Genomic DNA, 25,039 nt, shown 5'->3' on the forward strand with positions numbered 1-25,039 from the left:
AGATGTACAGCCAGTTCTTCCCCGCTGTTCAATCCCATCGGTACTTTGGTCATGAGGTCTATAATGTACCTTGATGCCAGGCGTCTTAATGTTTTTAACCTGTCCCCACCTCTCGGATTTTCGGGCACACAGTCTAAGCCGAAGTACTGCAGTTTATTCCTGTCTCGTTGATGCACTTAGTCAAAATGTCTCGCGACAGGGTATGCTGGGTCAGCTTTCTCTATTGCCCTTTGGTGTTCAAGCACCCTGATTTTTAGTTGGTGTATCTGCTTCCGATGTATCTTAACCCACAGGGGCAGACCAGGCAGTGAACTGCATAGCTTGTGCTGCATGTTAGGAACTTCTTGATAGGTTTGGAAATGCCGGCGCCAGGGATGTCATATTTCCGCACTCTTTTACACCCCGTGCCGGCCTTGCATTTCCCGCAGGGGAAAAATCCCCCCAACTCTACAATTTTCCCTGTCTTTTGTGTTGTTTTTTTGAAATGGCTTCTCACTAAGGAATCTCTCAGTGACGTTGCCTTCCGATAAGTGATCAGGGGCTTGGCTGGGATGTCCTCTTTCAATATAGGATCAGTTCTCAGGATGTGCCAGTTTTTTTGCAACATTTTCCTTAATCCCATAGAGTCGCTGGTATACGGTGTGATTAGGCGAAATTTTCCTTCATTATTGGATTGTTCTATAGGTGGTTTCGGTTTTAGGAGGTCTTCCCTTTTAATTTTCCTCACTTTCTTTAAGGTTTTATCTAGAGACACCGGATCATATCCTCTTCTGCAGAACCTTTCTATGCAACCCTCTGCTGCTTTCTCAAAGTCCTGCTCTTTGCTGCTGTTCCTTTTCACCCTGAGCAGTTCACCGTACGGGATACTTTGTATCAGCCTTTTTGGATGGTTGCTGTCGGCTCTCAGAATGGAATTGCCTGCCGTTGGTTTGCGGTACAGTGATGTATGTAACCTATTGTTGTCTACATCCACCCTCAGGTCCAGATAGTCGGCTGTGGTTGAACTTATCGTCCCTGAGAAGTGTAGGTTACAGTTGTTATCATTCAGGATGTTTATATATTGTTGTGCCCCCTCCACCGTTCCTTGCCACACGATGAAGAGGTCATCAATATACCTGAACCACCGTATCACTCTCTCTGTTTCCTGCCCCTCAGTCTGAAGGACCATGGGCACCCGCTCCTCCCACCAGCCGACGAAAAGGTTCGCGTAGCTGGGAGCAAAGCAGGTGCCCATCGCGGTCCCAGAGACTTGTGTGTATAGCTGGTCGTTAAACAGGAAAATGTTGCTTGTCAGGCAGAACTCTATAAGTTCTAGCAACATACGGTTGTGTAGTGCAAACCTAGCAGGTCTTTTGTTGAGAACCAGCTATACACACAAGTCTCTGGGACCGCGATGGGCACCTGCTTTGCTCCCAGCTACGCGAACCTTTTCGTCGGCTGGTGGGAGGAGCGGGTGCCCATGGTCCTTCAGACTGAGGGGCAGGAAACAGAGAGAGTGATACGGTGGTTCAGGTATATTGATGACCTCTTCATCGTGTGGCAAGGGACGGTGGAGGGGGCACAACAATATATAAACATCCTGAATGATAACAACTGTAACCTACACTTCTCAGGGACGATAAGTTCAACCACAGCCGACTATCTGGACCTGAGGGTGGATGTAGACAACAATAGGTTACATACATCACTGTACCGCAAACCGACGGCAGGCAATTCCATTCTGAGAGCCGACAGCAACCATCCAAACAGGCTGATACAAAGTATCCCATACGGTGAACTGCTCAGGGTGAAAAGGAACAGCAGCAAAGAGCAGGACTTTGAGAAAGCAGCAGGGGGTTGCATAGAAAGGTTCTGCAGAAGAGGATATGATCCGGTGTCTCTAGATAAAACCTTAAAGAAAGTGAGGAAAATTAAAAGGGAAGACCTCCTAAAACCGAAACCACCTATAGAACAATCCAATAATGAAGGGAAATTTCGCCTAATCACACCGTATACCAGCGACTCTAAGGGATTAAGGAAAATTTTGCAAAAAAACTGGCACATCCTGAGAACTGATCCTATATTGAAAGAGGACATCCCAGCCAAGCCCCTGATCACTTATCGGAAGGCAAGGTCACTGAGAGATTCCTTAGTGAGAAGCCATTTCAAAAAAACAACACAAAAGACAGGGAAAATTGTAGAGTTGGGGGGATTTTTCCCCTGCGGGAAATGCAAGGCCTGCACGGGGTGTAAAAGAGTGCGGAAATATGACATCCCTGGCGCCGGCATTTCCAAACCTATCAAGAAGTTCCTAACATGCAGCACAAGCTATGCAGTTTACTGCCTGGTCTGCCCCTGTGGGTTAAGATACATCGGAAGCACGATCCACCAACTAAAAATCAGGGTGCTTGAACACCAAAGGGCAATAGAGAAAGCTGACCCAGCATACCCTGTCGCGAGACATTTTGACCAAGTGCATCAACGAGACAGGAATAAACTGCAGTACTTCGTCTTAGACTGTGTGCCCGAAAATCCGAGAGGTGGGGACAGGTTAAAAACATTAAGACGCCTGGAATCAAGGTACATTATAGACCTCATGACCAAAGTACCGATGGGATTGAACAGCGGGGAAGAACTGGCTGTACATCTGGGGAAATAGTTGAGTGAGAAATCTACCACCCAGCATAATAAGGAGCATTCCCTTCCAGGTTTGAATACCTTGGTTCTATGAGACACTTTAACATTACAGACTGAAATTTGAGTTAAGTTTTACTGTTTATTTCCCCTTTGTCAAGACTGAACGCAGAAGAAAATGGGGGGCTGGGGCACTGTAAATAAATTGCACTGGAGTAAGCTGGAATATAGGACTCGCCAATACATGGCTTGATGGACTTTGGAAACTTTGAAATGAGGGGTCTACATGGCTCTAAGCTCCCGACATTTTCCCCGGATGTGTAAAACACAGGGAACCATGCCGATACACGGCAATATTCACTCAGTTTCCAATATGGGGTAAAACGTACCAAAATCCTGATATGTATTTACATGTTCCAAGATGGCGCGACCCAAATAGCAAAGGAGTCCGTCAACCATGTTCATGATTGTCTGTAGCTATATCCCAGGCCAATCCTCACAATGTAATTGACACTGACGAAGGCGTAATGCTGAAACGCGTCTGTTAAACCTTTGTGAATAAACCTATGGTGTGAGCACTGCAAAAACCTTGGTTCCACGAGTGCGGTTCTTTGGAAAAACGAGTTCTGAAGCCGAGCAGAGTATTATTGCGGGCGCCCATTACCGCACACCGCACCCGCCTGTGAGTGCCCTGATTTTCCAGTGGGACAGGGAGCATGATTTATATATATATTCACTGAAAAAACCATAGGTTTCACACCAGTTATAGTTAGCTGGAAATGTTACTGATATAAAACCATTGAAATTCCCACGTTATAGTTAGTCGGACTCACTATAACTTGCGCGTGCAATGCACTGCTGATGACATCACATATTACATCACTCATGACATGGTCAGTGACATCACTCATGACATCACTGATGACACCATCCTTGTGACACAGTGACAGACCTCCTCTCACTGTAAAGTAACCTTTGAAACACATATTGAAAAATAGAAACTAACATTTTCAAAAAAGTGCATATACCCATACCAGTTACAACAACCAATTCAGTAATTTCACCATCTATATACAAATTCACACATTCACCAACAGTTTTATGTATTCACTCATACATATACTCACTCATCATATATAGTGATACCCCTATTCATTCTGTTACACACCGACAGTCATCAAAAACTCGCATATACTAGATTAAAACATATGTAGTTACTCATAAAGACACTAGTGAGAGAGGCATTCACTCTCTAACACACACATATACACAATCATCCACCCATACAGTCCTGCACATATGCTGTCTTCAAAACACATACAAACAGTGAGTCAGTCATTGATGCATCTATGTGCTAAGTAACAGCCCCACCAAACGATACAGACACTCATACTGATACTAAAAAACATCTAATAACCCATATACACACACATGTAGCTACTCACCAACCCATGCAGCCACTTATACACAAAGTAAAACACTAATACATATATTTAAATATTTAAACATTACTCGCTAATATATGTATTCACTAAGATACACTTAATAAGCCAGATAACCAATCAATTTTTTTAAAAAACATCCATTTAGACACTTATTAAAACATTTATTCTTCCATCGACCTTAACATATACATATATAAAATATATTTATTTTTCAGAAAGACACACATTCACTGGATGGTGTCATCAGTGATGTCATGAGTGATGTCACTGACCATGTCATGAGTGATGTAATATGTGATGTCATCAGCAGTGCATTGCACGCGCAAGTTATAGTGAGTCCGACTAACTATAACGTGGGAATTTCAATGGTTTTATATCAGTAACATTTCCAGCTAACTATAACTGGTGTGAAACCTATGGTTTTTTCAGTGAAATTAATAGGTTTTTTAAATGCTAATTCCTAACTATAACTGGTGTGAAACCTATGGTTTTTTCAGTGAATTTCATAGGTTTTTTAAATGCTAATTCCTTTCTATATCGAGTTTCTAACCATTTTTTTTTTACAATTTGCTGTTTTTTTGTAAGTATTCATTTTTTTTTATATAATTTTTTTTTTGCGCTCTGGGTGCGCGCTCAGGGAAGCTTTCAGCTAAGCTCTGCGGTAAGCTTTCCGGTGAGCTCTCGTGAAAGCGCACCCAGAGCGCTACTGTCGTTCGTGAAAAAAAATATGAATGAAAAGTTAATAATAATGCAAAACATTTCGTACCATACAAATAAAATCAGTTTTTTTTTATAAGGGAAATGATTATGCATTTCTGTAAAAGTTTGATGACGTCACTTCGGCGCGCAACGTAAGTGCCCTCGGAAGCGCCTACGTTCGCGCCGCGTAAAAGCACCCAGAAGCGCCTCCGATCGCGCCACGTTTGCGCCCCGGAAGCGCCTACGATCGCGCTGCGTAAACGCACCCGGAAGTGCTCCGGAGCGCGCAGCGTAAACGCGTCGGGTCATGTGACCCTAAAATAACACTTTTCATTGGTTGCTAACAGTTTTTTTTACAATGAATGAAATCCCCACCCATTTCCTTCACTTCTTCTTTCACTTTTGTGACTGAAAGACCTGTTTTTTGTACCTGGATCTTTTGTGATTTACCATGGCTGCCAGAGAATCCAGCAGTGAGGATGAACCTGAGTTCATCAATGAAGAGCCTCCTACCCCAAAGGTGAAGGAACATTTCATATGGAAATTTTTTAAGATTCCAGCTGACCAGAAGAAGGTGAATGCACCAAAAGTGGAGTGCAGGATCTGCAAACAGGTCCTGTCACGGGGTGACCCCAAAAAAAAGTACTCTTTTAGGAACTTTACGATGATCCGACATGTGGAGAGGAGGCACCCCCAGAATTTTGCCCGGGAAAGTGTCAGGGCTCTGACACAAGAGGTTCCCAGAGATGGGGCCTCTACATCAACCAGAGGAGCAACTTCTTCTGGGAGAGAGCAATCGCAGGTGCCAAACATACAACCTGCTTTTAACCATGGTGTCCTCAGATGCAGATACTGCAATCAACTCCTCACCTATGGGGAGCAAAGTGTCCAGCTCATGGTTCGAGCATTGGAGAACCATCGCTGCCCTTCCCACCCCTAATTTTTTTGTTTTCTTTTTGCTCCTGTTGAGCAGTTTCCATTCCCTGTTTTTATTCCTGTTCAGTTAAAAGAAGAAAACCAAAAGTTCTTTTCAGAACTACCTCCAATTCTCATCAAAGAGCTATATTCTTAAAAAAATGAAGACTAAGTGAAATATAGTGCATTGATAATTCAAAGGAGAATGAGTAAGAAAGAACAGAAAGGTATGAGAGGAAAAAAGAAGTGAAGTAGGAGGAATGAAAGAAGGTGAGTGTTAGAAAAGAAAGTTATGAGAAGAAGAGTGAATATGGGGAATGTTGATATTCAATGAAAATGTTGAAAAAGAACAGGAGTGTTGAAGGATAAGAAAAGATGCATTGCTGGAGTTGAAGGTAGAAGGCTTCATTTATGAAGCCATGCGTCACTTTAACGCCACCAAAGCATCACTTTTTGTGACACAACATTCCAATAAAAAATGCACCTTATTTATTCATATTTACAAAGTGGCGTTTCTTGGTAAATACATCACTTTGTAAACCCCTGTGCCACATTATTCCTACGTCAGGTGTAATGTATGCAAAAGGGACGCATTGACGCAAGAAAGGGTCGTAGAGGTGACACAGTGAATAAACTGGAGGCCTCATTTCTGAAAAGTGACGCATCGCTACGTGAAAACAGCGATGCGTCACTTTTCTGGACGCACTCCTTATGACATTCCAGATATGTCATATTTAATATATGACTAATCAATTCGCAAGGAGTTACAGATATGTCAGTATTTCTGACGTATCTGTAAACACAAAAGTAACGCATTGCTGGAGTGCGTCACAAAAGTGACGCAACTCCAGTAATGTGTCCTTTCACATGGAAAAAGCACCATGTGAAAGGTCTGCTGTGAAGCAGGCGCAAGATTTTGACGCAACAGCATCCTAAAAGTGACGCACTGAAATCTCAAAGATTTCACTGCGTCGCTATTACAAAGCTTTTTGCGGGGGAACTCCCCCTCTGCATGCATTATACCTGACGCAGATATAATGTGGCGCAGGATTTTAAAAAGTGACCCATCTACCTAGATGCGTCACTTTTTAAATATAGCGCAACGAGGCGCATTTTTTTACACCACTGGTACAATGCGTCACTTTTCTGTGCGCACTCCTTATGACATTCCAGATATGTCATATTTAATGTATGAGGAATCATGTCGCAAGGAGTTACAGATATGTCAGTATTTCTGACGTATCTGTAAACACTAAAGTAACGCATTGCTGGAGTGCGTCACAAAAGTGACGCAACTCCAGTAATGTGTCCTTTTAAGAAAAGATGCATTGCTGGAGTTGAAGGTAGAAGGCTTCATTTATGAAGCCATGCGTCACTTTAACGCCACCAAAGCATCACTTTTTGTGACACAACATTCCAATAAAAAATACACCTTATTTATTCATATTTACAAAGTGGCGTTTCTTGGTAAATACATCACTTTGTAAACCCCTGTGCCACATTATTCCTACGTCAGGTGTAATGTATTCAAAAGGGACGTATTGACGCAAGAAAGGGTCGTAGAGGTGACACAGTGAATAAACTGGAGGCCTCATTTCTGAAAAGTGACGCTTCGCTACATGAAAACAGCGATGCATCACTTTTCTGGACGCACTCCTTATGACATTCCAGATATGTCATATTTAATATATGACTAATCAATTCGCAAGGAGTTACAGATATGTCAGTATTTCTGACGTATCTGTAAACACAAAAGTAACGCATTGCTGGAGTGCGTCACAAAAGTGACGCAACTCCAGTAATGTGTCCTTTCACATGGAAAAAGCACCATGTGAAAGGTCTGCTGTGAAGCAGGCGCAAGATTTTGACGCAACAGCATCCTAAAAGTGACGCAGTGAAATCTCAAAGACTTCACTGCGTCACTATTACAAAGCTTTTTGCGGGGAACACCCCCTCTTCATGCATTATACCTGACGCAGATATAATGTGGCGCTTGATTTTAAAAAGTGACCCATCTACCTAGATGCGTCACTTTTTAAATATAGCGCAACGAGGCGCATTTTTTTACACCACTGGTGCGATGCGTCACTTTTCTGTGCGCACTCCTTATGACATTCCAAGTAACGCATTGCTGGAGTGCGTCACAAAAGTGACGCAACTCCAGTAATGTGTCCTTTCACATGGAAAAAGCACCATGTGAAAGGTCTGCTGTAAAGCAGGCGCAAGATTTTGACGCAACAGCATCCTAAAAGTGACGCAGTGAAATCTCAAAGATTTCACTGCGTCGTTATTACCAAGCTTTTTGCGGGGGAACACCCCCTCTGCATGCATTATACCTGACGCTATTTTTAAAAAGTGACGCATCTAGGTACATGGGTCACTTTTTAAAACTCTGCGCCACATTATATCTGCATCAGGTATAATGTATGCAGAGGGGACATTCCCCCGCAAAAAGCTTGGTAATAACGACGTACTGAAATCTATGAGATTTCTCTGCGTCACTTTTAGGATGCTGTTGCGTCAAAATCTTGCGCCTGCCTCGCGTCACTTTTATGTTTACAGATATGTCAGAAATACTGACGTATCTGTAACTCCTTGCAACATGATTCGTCATACATTAAATATGACACATCTGGAATGTCATAAGGAGTGCGCACAGAAAAGTGACGCATCGCACCAGCAGTGTAAAAAAATGTGCCTCGTTGCACTATATTTAAAAAGTGACGCATCTAGATAGATGCGTCACTTTTTAAATATAGCGTAACAATGCGCATTTTTTTACACCGCTGGTGCGTCACAAAAATTGACGCACAGGCGGCGCAAAACTGGCAGCGCAAGGCCTTCATAAATATGGTCCTAGATTTTCCCCGTGCTTCGCTTTCCGGTGCGCGTACCTTGCGCTTACCCCGCGCAAAAATTTAATGCCCCGCAGGACCCTATTTTAGCCCCCACATCAAACCTAGGGGGTCAGAGAGGGTCTACTCTTCCCCCTTATGGTCATTTGCCCCTTTTTTTTTCAAACCCCTTGTGTCTCGATTTTACCGAGACACAAGATGGCGGCCGCTCCAGATTGTTTAGAATGTTTACAGACACCCAAGAGCCAATCAGCTTTCTGCGCACAAGTCGCGTGTCGCGCCAGGAGCGCACTCGGGTGCGCGCACCGGAGAGCGCCTACAGATATATATATTTTTTTGAACCTAAATTACTCAAAATCCACTGGAGCACATATCTTGAGACATAGCAAAGGCACATCGGGCTACCAGTCCCTACAATTTTGCCAAGTTTGATGGAAATCCATTCAGCCGTTCGAGCTAAAAGTGAAATCGACCGCCCTATGGAAAGTAACATGGGGAAAACGCGTTTTGGGACCCCCCTTTTATCTCAGCCCCCGCTTGACGTATCCCCCCCAAACTTTCAAGGAAGAACCGGAGCTCGACGAGGCCATTTGCAGGAAATTTTCAGGCAGATTCGTCAACCGGTGCCAAAGTTATTCCAAATAGAATTTTGAGATTTAACATTGAAAAAAATCCTAACTATAACTACCTACTGGCGACCGCCAGTAGGTAATATATATATATATATATATATATATATATATATATATATCACGCTCCAACCACTCTTCATATCCAAAAGAAGACAACAGCACTCGAGGGGTACTTTCTACCGTGCAGGTTTATTTTTCACAGGCACTCTCCACAGACGCGTTTCGGCGTGTTGCCTTCGTCAGTATGGTAACAATGATTTACATTTTTAGGCGGATTAAATACGACATTTTCACTTTCTTACTCTATGCATTGAGATAGACAGAGGACAACCCCACTATAGGCGCTCTGGGCGCCATCTTAGAATGTCAGTATGTACAACCTAGGAATGATCACAGATTGTGCAATAAAGCCCATAGATATATAAAAATACACATATATACAAACATATATTTGATGTTTTAATAATGTACTTGTACAATGTATATGACTTTACCACACATGCATTTGCGTTATAATGGCATGCGTGATAAAGTCATATGCGTTGTAAAAGTTTTTGAAATGATGTCTTTGCGGAGTAATAGTCCCGCGTTATAAAAATTGCGAAGTGATGGTATGCGGGATGTTGGTTTGCGGAATATCATCACATATTTCCGGGGGAGGGATAGTCCCTTTCTTGCTATTTCCGCGGAGGCGGGCCTTGTGTCAGGATGTGCGTGGCGCGAGGCCTGTGCGCAACAGAAGTGGAAAATCTCCAGTGTGCGCTTCAGGCGTCACCGGAAGTTAAGGCGAGATTACATTTCCTGCACAATGGCCCCTGTTTGCGCTCCTTCCGGCCCTTGGGAATAGCACCATGCCTGACCTCCATACAGTAAAGCAGGTGCACGTCACTGGGAGCGTGGGGCAAGCACACCCGGAGCTGGAATGTACAGAACCTGGGAAGAAAAAACAATGAAATATTGGGCACAATGCTCGCTTTTTTTTTCTCCGTAATCCCGCCCGGCACACGCCCACGCCCCCCGCACACGCCCACAGCACACGATATGAGACATGCATGAAGGGCGGAACGTACCACACGCCCCCACCATTTGTCATGCCCCCAGCACACACCCACAGCACAACGCAGACACGCCCACAAGTGACTACTTTGTTGGCACGGTTCTTTTAACTTTTAAATGTATATGGTGGGCGTCTGCATAGCCTATGTCCTTCTGCTGCAACTGCCCTTTTCAATGCTGTATTGGGTGTTGTGATTGGTGCTATGGTTCCTGAGATAACCCCCCCTCAAAGGTTTGGGCTCTCTCGTTATTATATTAGTATGGAGAAGATATATATATATATATATATTACCTACTGGCGGTCGCCAGTAGGTATATATAGTTAGGATTTTTTCTCTATGGAACTTTTGAAAATTCTATGTCTAATAACTTTGGCGTTTGTGGACAGAATTGGCTGAAATTTTCAGGAAAATGGCACATTTTGTTTCTGAGCAGCCCCTGAAAATCTGGGGGGGTTCCGTCAAGGGGGGGCCGAGAAAAAAGGGGGGTCCCAAAACGCGTTTTTCCCATTCATTTTTCCATAGGGCCTTTGGCCTCACTTTTAGCTCGAACGGCTGAATGGATTTACAAGAAACTTGGCAAAATTATAGGTACTGTTAGCCCGATGTGCCTTTGCTGGGTCTCAATATATGTGCTTCAGTGGATTTTGAGAAATTAACGTTTAAAAAAACAGATATATCTGTGACAGCGTCCCAGATAGCGCTCCAGATCGCGTACTTTTCGCGTAACGGAGCTTTGCGTAGCGAAGCTGATTGGCTCTCCAGTGTCTGTCAACATTCTAAACAGTCCGGTGCGGCCGCCATCTTGTCTCTCGGTAGGATCGAGAGACAAGAGGAGGAGAAAAACGAAGGGGGAATTTAATGAAAGGGGGCAAGGTAGACCCCTCTTGACCCCCTAGGAATGATGTTGGGGTTATTAAAGGGTCCCGTGGGGCAAATAATAAAAATTAGATTTTTCGCGGTAGAAGCGCTTCTCGGTTCGCGAACCAGGTCGCAAACTGGTAGCGAAACGTGAATTCGCCATTTTGTGTTTCGATTTAATTAAATTACTAGATGGAGGAAAAGCAATGTGAGTATTGGGTATAAGGGGGTATGGGAGACGTATCCTGACCCCCTATGTTTTCTGAGGGTGGTTGAGGAGGCTCATATATGTTTAGACTTGTCTTCCAGCAGTTGCGCGTGAGCGTTTTTTTTTTTATTTTGCCGCTTGACTTCTGTTAACGTTCGATTCAAAGGAAATTAGGAAGTGTTGATCGCCATTTTGACACTGCGAGTAAATATATTGTTAAAAATAATTGTTTTAAATTAATCCGTATTGATAAACATTGTGTGCGCCATCTTGCTTTTTTTCCAATGCCACACTTTTGTCGTGCACGGCAGCCATTTTAGATGCCTTGACCAGACCCACTCTCTGCACGCTGCCGATCCTCAGCATGGCTCCCCACCCTCGCAAGCATCTCCCCCACGCACTGGTCACCCCGGCTCTCTGTCTTATGCATGGGCCATAAACCTCCCCCCATCTGTGCTGCTCTTCCCTGAGAATCACACCCTGTGCCTGGCCGACACCACCCTTTCACCCTATTCACTACCGCACCCTCTGACATTCCTCTTCCTTTGTGTCTGATTGTCCAGGCCGGTCCCAGGCTATCACGTAGCCCTGTGGATGCAGTTTATGGCCTCAACTGTAAAGAATCACCCCTGTTCAAAGGAGTTACAGTAGATCAAGGTCGCCATCTCATGAGATCCGTCACACCACACGCGTTCCTACTATCTGATAACGATCCTGTATTGTGATTGGGGAGGGGATTCTCACTGTAAGGGTGTGTGGGACCTAGCCTGAAGCGGAAGATTCCAGGGATGCCTTTTTGTACATCAAAGTCTTCACAATTATGTGTCACATTAAAAATAAATAGCACTCCAACAAAGTAGTAGGATTATAACACTTTAATACCTTATAAATATATACAACGCACCAACAAAGTAAACACGTTTAAAAAAAACTTTTTAAACAACTATTTATATGACATTGCTTTAACCAGGATAGACAAAGAAATGACACAGTGATGTAAAAGTTTCTGAAAGAAATGCCAAGAACGTCCCATGTGAAAGGGAATTTTATCTGGCATTTTTTTTCTTTTCCTTCTCATGAAAAGAAAGTTAATGCCAGGTTCGTTACCCGCCTCATCTGCAAAAAAAAAACTCTCGAGAGGGACCGAAAAAAAATATAGCTATGGTAATCATACCATGCATCGGCACATGGAGAGGTGGCACCCTCTTAATTATTCTAAAGCACAATTTCCAGATTTGGTGGATAATCCCCTTTCGGCAAAAACATCCATCAATGACTTAGCAATAAGTGAGTCAGAGGCAAGGGAAACGGTCCCAAATCTGCAAAAGAACTTTGGGAAGATGAGATTGACTTGTGTAGCATGTTGAAAATTAATTTCATGCGGAGAGATGAGTATTACTTTAATAAATAGATCATATGAAAATCATCAATGTCCAAAACGTCCTAGAAAGTAATTTTTGTCATTTTTGAGGAAGAGAGATAACCTTTAGTGGTACGGGGTCGTTTTCGTTCGAACTAGGGGGGCCAGGTGACATTCCTTCGGGGTGGCTTAGGGGCATTTAAAACAACTTCCCTGATACAGGTAGCATATAAAGTAGAGGGTAAATACCAGGATCTTTATCGATTGCTTTATGCTGTACAAAAATGAAAAACACATACAACAAACCTGGACCATTCATATTTTCAATGTTTCTGCGTACTATACTTTTTAACCCTTAACTAATTGAGCTGCTTGATTTCACCTGCTTTTTAAAAAAAAAAAAAAAAATCGGAAACAGTGGCCATTTCTTCGAAACTTACCAATCTACGCGTTACAACTACGTTTGCTTTTTGAAAAACCTTTAATAAAAATGTTGGTGCCCAAATAAGGGCCTACAACCCCGTGGGCCGGCCACGGAGCAGGCTGGAACTGTAAATGGGGGGGCGGTATTTATTTGTGGAAAACATAACAGAGTCAGTGGTCGTTGATTTCATAGTAAAAAGTGCGACAAGTGCAACAAAATCATATCGATAATTCATTGTGTGCAAGTACCATTAGTGTCGACAATTCCAACCTTCAATAATAAATACAGTAATCAATGATGTATTAGATCTTAATATCAATTCATTGTTCGAACGTGTAATCAGTCTTATCCCATATCAATTCATGTGCTAAAAACTGCATACATATCTCATGATATTAAGGCTGAGCAATCGGGGCACAACAAGGAGTTGAGAGTTTCATTTGTACCGGCGCCATTTTGGGTGAGGTCAGGAAGGTCCAAGTATAGTCAAAATGTCTCCACCGACTCGTGGTTGGACCGGGACCTCTTTCGGCAGTCCAAAAGTTTTCATTGAAGGGTAGCAGAGGGGACTGCCGACATGAACCATCAGTCAAAGTGGGGTGGGAGGCAACAATCTCTCCTACCGGGTCATGCTGGTGCCCCACCGGAACTGATCAAGTTGGTAGTCTTGCTGGATTTTGGTCATTTCAAGACTGAGGCCGGCGCCGGCATGTGCAAGACATCCCCCGTGTTGTCGCAGCCATTAAAGAAAGAAGAGGGATCCCATCGGCGTCGGCTCCTCTCCTGGCCCGGGGGGGGGGGGGGGGGGGGTCGGTGGCATGTGCAAGACGTCCCCCCCCAGTGTTGTCCCAGCCATTATTGAAAAAAGAAGAAGATACCGTCGGCCTCGGCTCCTCTCCTGGTGCACCTTACGCTACGACCCTTTTGATGGGTGAGTGGAGCGTTGGGGGTGCAGCTGAGGGGCCCCCACCTGGGGGGGTGGGAGAGGCTGGTTCGCGCAGCCTCTCCCTCCCAGCGCACCCCACGCCGACACCTGGCGTTGATATCCGTGATGTCCGGACTAGGCGATAAGAGGGGGGGGGGTCAGAGGCAGAGGCAAGACATCCCCCCCCAGTGGCCTGCAGGGCGCCGCTTCAGGACCAAACGGGGAGCTCATACCAAGCCGGGGCCATACCAGGAGATACGAGGGGAGGGTCGGTGGCATGTGCGAGACATTCCTCTCCAGTGTTGTCGCAGCTAGAGTTCCCGTCGGCCTCGGCTCCTCTCCTGGTGCACCTTACGTGACGACCCTTTTGATGGGTGAGTGGAGCGTTGGGGTGCAGCTGAGGGGCCCCCACCTGGGGGGGTGGGAGAGGCTCGTTCGCGCCGCCTCTCCCTCCCAGCGCACCCCATGCCGACACCTGGCGTTGATATCCGTGATGTCCGGACCAGGTGATAAGAAGGGGGGGGGGGTCGGAGGCAGAGGCAAGACATCCCCCCCCCCGTGGCCTGCAAGGCGGAAGAAGAAGGGAATCGGGAGACCAGTACATTTCGGCCCATCCACGCCACGGCTGATGGCGGTTAGCTGGGCCCCGCCCTGCACGTGTCGAGGCCTCATCTTCCGGATGGGCGTAACCGTGGCCCTGTTGCACTTCGGGAGTTTCCGGAATGGGGGTAGGTATCTGCTGATTTGTATCTATTTCATGTTACCGTTAATGGGCGTGGCGGGCGGTGGGACAGACATGCTTGGAGCAGTGGGGGGGTGGCGGAGCCTAGCTACCTTGTGGCTGCCGTAACGTCAAGCTTGGCTTTTTTCACTACTTTCATGTTTCTTATTTCTAGCGAAGTCAAAAACTCATCAGTGGCCTACTGATTTTGTTTGATTTCTTTCCCTTTCTTTTCAAGTGTATTTCATGCTAAAGTTTCTGTTTAACAGGATTCAGTGATTACTTCGTTTTTTACATATGTCTTCTTTATTAGGGGTACTCTCCGGTTGAGCCAGATGATGTACCTCTAATAAATGGTCCGGGTGGAACTAGTTTCTCAATCAGTGGGGAGTAGATGGTATGACAGATTACAACGGGGGACAAAGGTCCGCATTACCCAACCTTCACTACTTGCAAAGACTAGACAGAATATTTCTATTCCACGTTATTTACAAACAAAGAATACCTCTAGAGAAGTATTCCTTGAAGAATAAATGTCCAGCCAATCAATCAATCAATCAGTGGGGAGAAAAACAGGTACATACACTTGTACATATGAGTCTGATACAGGGCGGATCTCTGTATAACTATGGATAATTAGATATTAGGATGGCATACAAAGCTCCCAACCTTCTTACTTTTTCTCTTAAAGGGTTTCAAATTGGGGACAAATATTAGGCTGTGCTCTAGAGGTTGACGGTGTTGCTCCACTGGTACTCGGGCCTTCTCATGAAGCAGAAGGAGCCGCTCTCAATCTCCTTAACTCTTCCCTTGCAAAGTTGACCGGATTCTTAGTCTGCAACTGCTTCAGCATACTTGCAGTTCCACACAAGTCCTTTTTATTGGGGTCTCCTCTTGAAAGCAGTCTTGCATATGCGGCAAGTAACTTTTCTTGCATTCACCTTTTTTAAGACTTGTGAAAATTATTTTCAAAACATTCAATAAATACGGTGTTACTATGCATTGTGTCATATGCTTTATTAAAAATATGCAGAAAATGTTCCCTTTATTTGTTGTTAAGGTCTTTCCAAGAGAATTTGAAAGGAGAAAGTAGGAGATGAATAACACATGTAGGACGTTATATTTTAAACTGCAAAAATTGATAAAGAGGGTGGACCAAAGTCTGCATGTACAATGCCAGTGGAAGCGTTTCAGGCACACTGCGAAGATTTTAAAAAATATAAATATTGTCAAGTTTTACTTTGACTTGTGATGTTTGATCTCATTTAGTCACTTCAATCTACATTTAAACACTAATTTTCTTTTTGTTTTGCAGATTAACTACAATACTTATTTTGGACTCCATATCATATGTTGTTTATTATATTGTTTTGTTACTTATAGTTCTAGTTATTTATTGTAGTGTTATATTTTAGTTATAGTTCCAGTTATTGTTTTAATAAAAGTTAATTAAAAAAGTACATATGTCTGTTTTTTTGTGGGGGTAGCAGTCTTCAATAGAAATTATATTTATAATTTGAAGTATAATGCTGAATGTCACTCATTAGCAACACATTGTGGTGAAATTTTTAACCTATGTGCTGACGTAAGTGTTCCATAAACTACTACTATGGTAACAGGCAAAATACTGTTTGGGGGTAGGGTATAATACGCATGAATGCTGTAAAAATAAATGGGCAAGGGCTGTTTTGTTTTCCACTGTTGCAACATAAAGTGATCGATAAAAATCCGATAATCAGGCCTATCAGCGACTAAGACAGCAGGTCGAGTCTCTTTTGCTCAATGGCTCCCTCATGGGACAAAGAAACGCCCTTTTTCACGAAATAGGAATATTTTACTTGCAGGACAGTTGTTAATTTCTCGTGAAAATACATTAGCCTGGAACATTGTTAGTGATAAACTGTAAACATATCTGGGTCCTTTGCTTAAAAAATAAAAATATAAAATATATTTGTGAATTAGAATAAGAATATATGTTACAGCTATAGATATTTGCTATTAAAAAACCATTGAAATTCACTGAAAAAACCATAGGTTTTAGGCCATATATAGTTAGGGATTAGCATTTACAAAACCTTAATTTACTCGCACAAAACCATAGAAATTCGCATATATAGTTAGATGCAATAACTATATATTGCGCACCCGCAACCCACTGCTGATGATGTCACATATTACATCATTCATGGCATGGTCAGTGACATCACTGATGACATCACTGATGACATCTCAAATGACATCACTGATGACATCTCAAATGACAACAGCCAGTGACTGTATGTTTCTGTAAAGTTAAAATATGTCTTACATATTGAAGAATGAGTGGATGTATAAGTGTTCGGATGAAGGATTTAGTAGGTGCATGACTGACTGTATGAGGGAATGATTAAATGTGTCTCACTGAGTGCATGGGTTAGTGACTAAACTGTCTTAATTTGTGCATCATTATTTCTGTAGTTCTGTAAACTGCTGCATGTGTTGATCAGTAGCTATATGAGTAACTATATGGGTTATTGATTGGTTGCCCAAATATTTGTATGGGAGAGTGAGTGTGTGTGTGGGGGTGGCTGGGTGGTGTGTGACTCTGTGCATAGATGTGTGAGCAGTTGATTCACTAGATGTATGGGTTCAAAAGTGCATGTTGAAGCAGCTGTATGGGCGGTTGACTGTCTGCATGAGTGTATTGGTGAGTGATTGGATTTCTCAGTGCTACATGCCAAAGTAAGTACATATGTAAAACACAGTACATGTAAGAGTTGACATATATAAATAACTGTGCATAAGAGCCAGTGAATGTGTGAGTGGCTGTATGGATCATTGTGAACTTGTATCAGTGCTTGTATAAGAGAGTAAATATGTGTTAGTATATGTTTGATTAAGTAAGGTGTGTATAACTGTATAGTTGAGGAAATGGAGGTGTGATTGATTATTTGCATGACTGACTAGGTGTGTGAGTAACTCCATGGATGAGTGACAGTCTGTGAGAGTCTGTTTACACTGATTGTATCTAAGGTTATATTAGAGTCTGAAGAGGTTGATCGTATTATCACATGATGATGAGATGTTATCAGTGATTTTATCAGTGATGTCATTTGAGATGTCATCAGTGATGTCATCAGTGATGTCATTTGAGATGTCATCAGTGATGTCATTTGAGATGTCATCAGTGATGTCATCAGTGATGTCACTGACCATGTCATGAATGATGTAATATGTGACATCATCAGCAGTGGGTTGCAGGCGCGCGATATATAGTTATTGCATCTAACTATATATGCGAATTTCTATGGGTTTATGCGAGTAAATTAAGGTTTTGTAAATGCTAATCCCTAACTATATATGGCCTAAAACCTATGGTTTTTTCAGTGAATATATATATATATATATATATATATATACACACACACACACACACACACACACACACACACACACACACACAATAAAGGACATGAGACCAATAAAGATCGTAAAATAAACATTAACTGAGAAAATTACAATATTAATCATTGGATAAGCATGGAATTAAAGGCTTTCATGACCAATGCTGGTGGTTTGACTGGGTGGAGGGCCACTCATGTTTGGTGATCAGGAATTATTTTTCACTGCCAGGCCTTGACTCAGAGCAAGAGAGAAAAAGTGAGAAAAGGAGGAAGAAAAGGACAGGAAAACATTAGCTACGAGACCAAGTAGGACTGAATAAGAACCTGCAGGAGTGAATTAAAGGAAAAGGAAGTGTGGGGTCGTGGAACAAAAGAATTGTCTGCTGTCCCTAAAGCCTTGTGATGAATACTTTCTCCCTCTTCTGCATCATCGGACAGTTTGAACCCAGTCCAGCAATCAGACAGTCCAGTCTTACATCAACCACCAGGGGCATTCACCACCCCCTGTTTCTACTTTCTATGAAGGTACGCCTTTGGGCGGATCAGAATCTCTTTGCTTTATCAGCAGTTTATCTTCCGGGAAAGGTGAATGGGACTCTTATTTCTGTTGACAATCTTACCTTTTCCTGTCTCCTCTCCTCCTGTTTTCCTCCATTTCAACTCTTTCCCAAGGTCTTGAGGAAAACAAAATAAGCAAAGGCTCTTCTAGTTGTCCCTAAGAGTTTGAGGAGATATCCTCCCAATGTCATCCGACCCTTCTATTATTCTGATAGCAATAGACCCTCAGGAGGTGGAACGGAGGGGTTTGGTACTTGAGATAGATGAGCGAGATAGCTCTGGGTTGTTCTGCTAAGGCAGCAGAAAGTATCCATCAATCGAGAAGGGCTTCAACTTAAAAATCATCTGGTTGCCATAAGATTCGAAACCTCCTGTGATTCCAAAGAATCCCTCATTTTCTTAGAGATGGATTTTTCCTAGGCCTTTTAGTGTCTACCATCAGGAGGCAGTGGGAGGCCATTCATGCTTTTACAGGTAAAGAAGTTGAATCAATCTTTTCAATAGCCGCTCACTTGCTGTGAAGTTTTTTCTCTAAAGATCGGTCATTCAGTCGCCTATCCTTTCATGGGAGTTGCCAGCAGTGCTCAAAGCTCTACAGGCTCTTCTTTTTAAACCTGTGGTAACAGGGGACCTTACATTTCTTTTGACTAAGGTAGCCTTCTTGATGGTCATTTTGTTTTGGGAGGGGGGTACGTGAAATTGGGGCTGTACAAAGACGATGGACACGGAGGTAATGGCCCGGTTACTTACCTGTAATCTTCAATACCTGCAAAGCTTGGAGGCAAACTTGTGTATAAGGACTAAGACGAAGAAGACCTGGACTCAGAGTAATGAAGATTACCAATAAATAACCAGGTCATTTTTCACTGTCAGACTTTGGTTCAGAGCATGAGAGATAAAGTGGCAAAAAGAAGAAAGGAGGAACACAAAGACAGGGAAACATTGACAAAGAGAGCAAACATAAACAAACAAAAACCTGCAGGAGTGAGATAAAGAGACAGAAGCTGCAGGGTGGCGAAAGAAAGAGGCCAAGGATGGAAGCAAGTCTAGCCAGCCTTTGGTATTTGGCAACCCCAGCATATGTCAGTACCAGTGGTAGGAAACACTTTGGGCACCTGCACTTATTATTATTATTTTTATTTTACAAATTATCTTTTCTTCCCCTTCTTTGACAAATACCCTATTTTACGGCTCCTTTCTTTCCATGCCTCATGAGAGCCGCAGTCTGATGGCCCCAGTCCACACCAGAGACCTTCTGTGCTCCCGCATTGGCAGTCTTGGTATTCAGCAGTCTTGGAATTCAGGCAGTTAGGAGGACTAGTGGCATGCTCTTGAGAAAACCTTCTTGAAAACAAGCAGGAGCTGCCAGTGCAGGTAAGAGCGGCGGGGCGGGGGGGGGGGAGGGGGGGACTCGACAGACAACGACAAAAACAAGATTTAAGTCTTATTATAAAGGCACTCAATTAAGTTATACAGTTGTTCAGTGCTATGTTCAGGAGCATCCTGATTAAGTTATAAGGTTTGCATGTATGAAGAATCCATCCAAACAATAGGACAATGGGTGGCCTTCTACCAGCAATCCTAACCACTAGATAACTGCATAATTTCACCTGTATTGTATTTATTAGAAGCATTTCTCTCAGTTTTCACCACAGTCAAATTTCCTGATGAAGGGAAGTTGTAAAGACTGAAACGTGTAGATAAAATAATGGACACTATTTAATAAAATTTGATTGAGTAAAAAATTTGAAAATTCAGGGAATAGGAAAACATAAGAACAATCCTTTTAAGTTGAAAATGAATTTCTATTGAGTGTTTTTCGTGGAACACTCACACCATGAGAGAGATCATATCATGCTCCCGAACGACCCCAGAGGTGCCTTGTCGAAATCTAAGTTAAACTGTTTTAAGCAAGCGTGCTTAGCTGGTGAAAGGTTACTTGGGAGTGTGGAGAAAGTTATAGAGCCACACTGTTTGCAAGAGTTGTGAGCTTTCCTTTTACATTTCATCCATTGTCGTTGACTTTCTGCTTTTCTTTTATCCTCAGTTCTAGTATTGAATATGCCATTTTTATAAACACTTGCCTGTCTTTTTTTTCACCATATATACAAGTTTGTCTAAGGTACCTGTACTGCCTTTAGTTCCTAGTAATAAGAGACAGCCCTTGAGGAACAATGACAGCCAGAACGACATGTAAATGAGACACTTGTTTTTTGTTTCCTTCTGCCTTTTCTTCCGCTTTGTTGTCACCAGATCTGTTGCAACCTTGTGCCCTCCCCCACCCTCTCCCTTCCAGCCGCGGTCCGTGCAGGTAACAGCGGTGGGGCGGTGGGGCCAGGTGGGGGGTGATTTTGAGGGACAATGCCAAAGGAAAATTAATTATTTATTTAATTTTTTGCAGAGGGAAAATTTATTATTTATTTAATTTTCCCTCTGCATCGTACCTCGAAATCCCCCCCCACCCGTCCCCATTGCCCCACCGGTGTTACCTGCATGGTCCGCTCCTGCTCCCTTCCCTCATCCTATCTCCCACATACTCCTCTCCCTCCCCCTTTAAAAGTATAGAAAGATAGTTTATGTAGTCTGATTGCTTATTCTGCTAGCGCAGATTAAAACTACAGAACTGAAAGCTACCTGATATGCGTATTCAAATCTAAAACTTATTGGCACATTAACTTTTAATGTCTACATTTGCAGCAGATTCAGAAAACCCTTTTTGTTGGTGTCCACACCGTCTGGACATTTTCATTTTCTGGCTTCCCATGGCATTCAATTTACTTTCTCGAAGTAATTTCTGCTGTGATATATTAAAAAATCTCTCACCCAATCCCATTTATTTTTCCTTTGTTATGGCTCCTTCTGCATCAGATAATGTTACATTGGGCCAAGGAATTGTGTGTGCTACCTTTCTTTCATCTCTTGCCCTTCTCATTTTCTGAAGGTAAGTCTTAATAAGTAAATTGCAAAGTCAGTCAATGTTCACTTGGAAAGGTGTTTTCAGTGTCCCGGTGGCTTCATTGCACCAGTTTTTTTTTCTATTTGCATCAATAAAGGTATTTGTGATTCTGTTGCCACATTTTCAGGTTTCAAGCAGTAGCAGATATTTCTGCCTTTCAAACATGCGAAATATCATCATCGAACCAATTGCTCAATTTATCCTCTTGTCGATCACCTTTTATGTCTAATTTCCTAGGATTTCATAGAAATCCTGTGAATTTGTTTAGTACCATGCAATTACAGGAATAAACAATATCTATTTGTTGGCAAAGCTAAAACATTGCCGCTGCAACAAATGATGCACGGAAGGCTGAATAAATCAAACATTCACCCCCAGTCAAGAGATCTGGGTTTAATCCACCATCCTTTAGGTCACTAGACCACCCCAGTTTGGACCCAGCCATATGCAAATCAGTGTTGACCCTGGTCCTCATAGGAACAGTATGGAACGAACTGCCAAGCTGGCTCCTCCCTGGCCCGGAATCAAGCATCCTGGGACCAGTGATTACCCGAAACCGGTCCCAGGATGCTTGCTTCCGGTCCATGGAGGACCTGGCCTTGGCACTAAAGGCTGGACTGTCCCCATGGCGAGCAGGGTCAAGACTGATTTGCATATGGCTTAGTTTAAACTGGAATGGTATGGTGAGCAGAAAAACTATGGATTTAGGCACATATCTCTGTACTGGGGTGAATGTTTGACATTGCGAAGCATCCCGTCCATCAATTGTTCTTTTTGCAAGCTAAAACATTAGCATATGGGATAATTGTTTGAAAGGAAAGGGAGTGAGTACTGTAAAACTGGATCAAAGCCTATTAACACCTTAGTAAACCTCTTTGAAGTAAGCAATGTATCCATGAGCAAACACAACAGCTTCCAGCCAGTCAAGACAATTGCAAAATGTTCATTAGCTGGAGTCCAGTGCTTCCTCACCAAAGTCCTCACTTTGAAACATATTTTCAAGAGGCTCCTTCTGACTTCAGCTCTCCAGGGAAATGGGCGGTGGTTCAAGACTTCCAGGAGTCATGAGTCACTAGCAAAGGCATTTAAAAATATAAGATCACTGGTTTATTTCATTTGACTGAAGAACCGGAATAACCCACTTACTGGGTCTTGGCGGTGGGGGAATCGCCCAAGGCTTCCATACCCTTCATATGTAGTAAAAGGAGACACAGGAGCCTTCGTCTGCAGGAGGGAACCAGATTTATTCAAATAGCCTGGGCTATGGAACAGAGTCCCAAGCTCGTCCGAAACAAGACAGAGGAGGCTGCTGCTACAAGCCTTTTATACTTTTTTATTCGGGTCTTTTGGCTGTTAGTTAATTGTTCAATCAGGGCAGTGTTTGCAGTTGATAAACAGATCCAGACGATGTTTGTAGATGGTGACCTGGTCAAGGCTTGGTACACAAATCATTGTTCACTCGGCTTGATCAAGGCTCAGTCTTTCAGGTCATTGTTCACTCAGCTTGATCAAAGCCCGGTCTTTCAGGTCATTGTTTAATCACCCTGATCAAGGCCCAGCAGTCAGACCATTGTCCTGATAACCTGATCACTGTGTCAAGGATGTTTACCAGGCTGGGAGCAGGAGATGGAAAACAAATCATTTACACAGGGTGTGAGTGTCTCATGGCTTTCTGTTGAACTGCAAGTACAGGGGGTTTGGGTGTGTGACAGTTCCTGGGCAGAAATGCAGGCTGTAAGATGGCTGTTGTCGTGTTAGTTAGATTTTCCTCAGGCATCAGCAGAAACGACCAGGTGGGTCGTGTGGAAGTGTTTGACACGAGATGGCAATGAAAAAACAATGGAGTCCCGGTATAAATGATGCCGATCAGAAGAACACTTTTCCTCAGACCCTCCTTTTGCCATTGAGTGGCAAATACTTTAAGAAATGTCAATGTTCATAAGGCCATCGGTTTCTTGTTGGAGCATCATCATCATATTGGTATTGTGAATGTTAGAGGGTGGAGGCTTGATGGTCTGGACACACATTGTACAGACCACAGGCAGGCACTGAAAGCACAAGTAGCAGGAGACCAGGCAGTTACTCCCAAGGCAAGGAAGATGAGGATCCTCCGCCCCCACTGGGAAAGGAGGCCCCAGATCCAGCCTGTGAGGGACCAGTTGCCTTCATCCAGATGAGTTTCGGAAGAAAGGCGATGCAGACGTTGGATGGCATTGTAGATGGTAGGTGCGTTGTCTGGGATGTACACGCAGCAGCAGGAGCCGATCAATTTACACACACCGCCACGATCAGCAAGGATGACGTCTAGGACCATGCGGTTCTGAAGCGTTATAAGGCGGTCCGCCTGTAGCTCTGCAGTGATGTTGGAGAGGGCACCAGCAGTTACTGTGATCGTGGCTTCAAGGACCCTGGTCAGTCCTCGTACAGCCCGACTGTTGGCCATGGGGCCCCAGAAAGGAAGGAAACCTTCAAAGAAGTCCCTGGTTTCCTGGCCTGCTGTATCCTTGGCTGATATGACGTCCCTACGTGAGCGGCGCAGAGCGCCCTTCATTGATAGGTGATAGCCTCCATGGGTAGAATATGTTAGTGGAAGGAGGAAGGCCAGATAGCAGGTACCAGACCAGTTACGGTGGAGCCAAGTGTAGGCATCAGTGTGCCACAAATGAAATTGGTGTTGGGGGATGCCACCAGCTTCGGAGGAGATGTAGAGTTTAAAGCTTTTGTGATATCACACGTACTGATATCAACTTTCTTAGTCCCTAGGCCATGGATGCAGACACGGCCTTGCACATTTATGACATTCACAGTGTCTCGTTCATCAGGCAGTATCCTTCTTGTGCGGAATCTGGAAAATGTTTGTCGATTAGTTGATTTGAATACCACCATCTCACCGAGTTCATCTGGTGATAGTAGCGATGTGGATGAGATTGTCGGGCAAAAAGGAGAATTGACATGGCCAGATCTCTTCCACCAGAAGTCATCCCGAAATGTTCCAAGGGCAGAATTGGCAGTACCATTGATAGTGTAGGCCTCCTGTATCAACATCCACCATGCAAGACAAGACCCAGAGATGGAAAAGTGGTAGGGAAAGATTGGGACAGGGTGTATCATGGAATGCGGCATCAGCCCACAAACCCAGCAGTTGGAAGTGTTCATGATCAGCTGGTGATGATGCAACATTTGGATGAAGGTGTTATTGAAGAATTCTGCATGGCGGGGCAATTTGTGGGCTGGTAGCGTGAAATACTGTTGTTCTGCAGGAGTCGGGGTAGGAGTTAGTGAGGTAACAGGGTGGTAGATCAGTAACAGCCAACCAAGGATAGACAGGATGAGGGAGACAATCAGTGTTACCACGGTGGCCATGAAGCATTTACTATGTCGGAGACTAACATATTGTTTCTGGATTCTGGTATTTTGGATGGCAGCCAT

General features: G+C 43.5%; 1 pseudogene; it reads right to left on the reverse strand.

Moving 5' to 3' along the window:
- Positions 1–1,982: 1,982 nt before the first annotated feature.
- LOC147684775 (uncharacterized) lies at positions 1,983–25,039 on the reverse strand (annotated as a pseudogene).

This window comes from Lissotriton vulgaris, chromosome 10 (assembly GCF_964263255.1).
Source record: "Lissotriton vulgaris chromosome 10, aLisVul1.2, whole genome shotgun sequence".
In the NCBI taxonomy this organism is placed as follows: Eukaryota; Metazoa; Chordata; class Amphibia; order Caudata; family Salamandridae; genus Lissotriton; species Lissotriton vulgaris.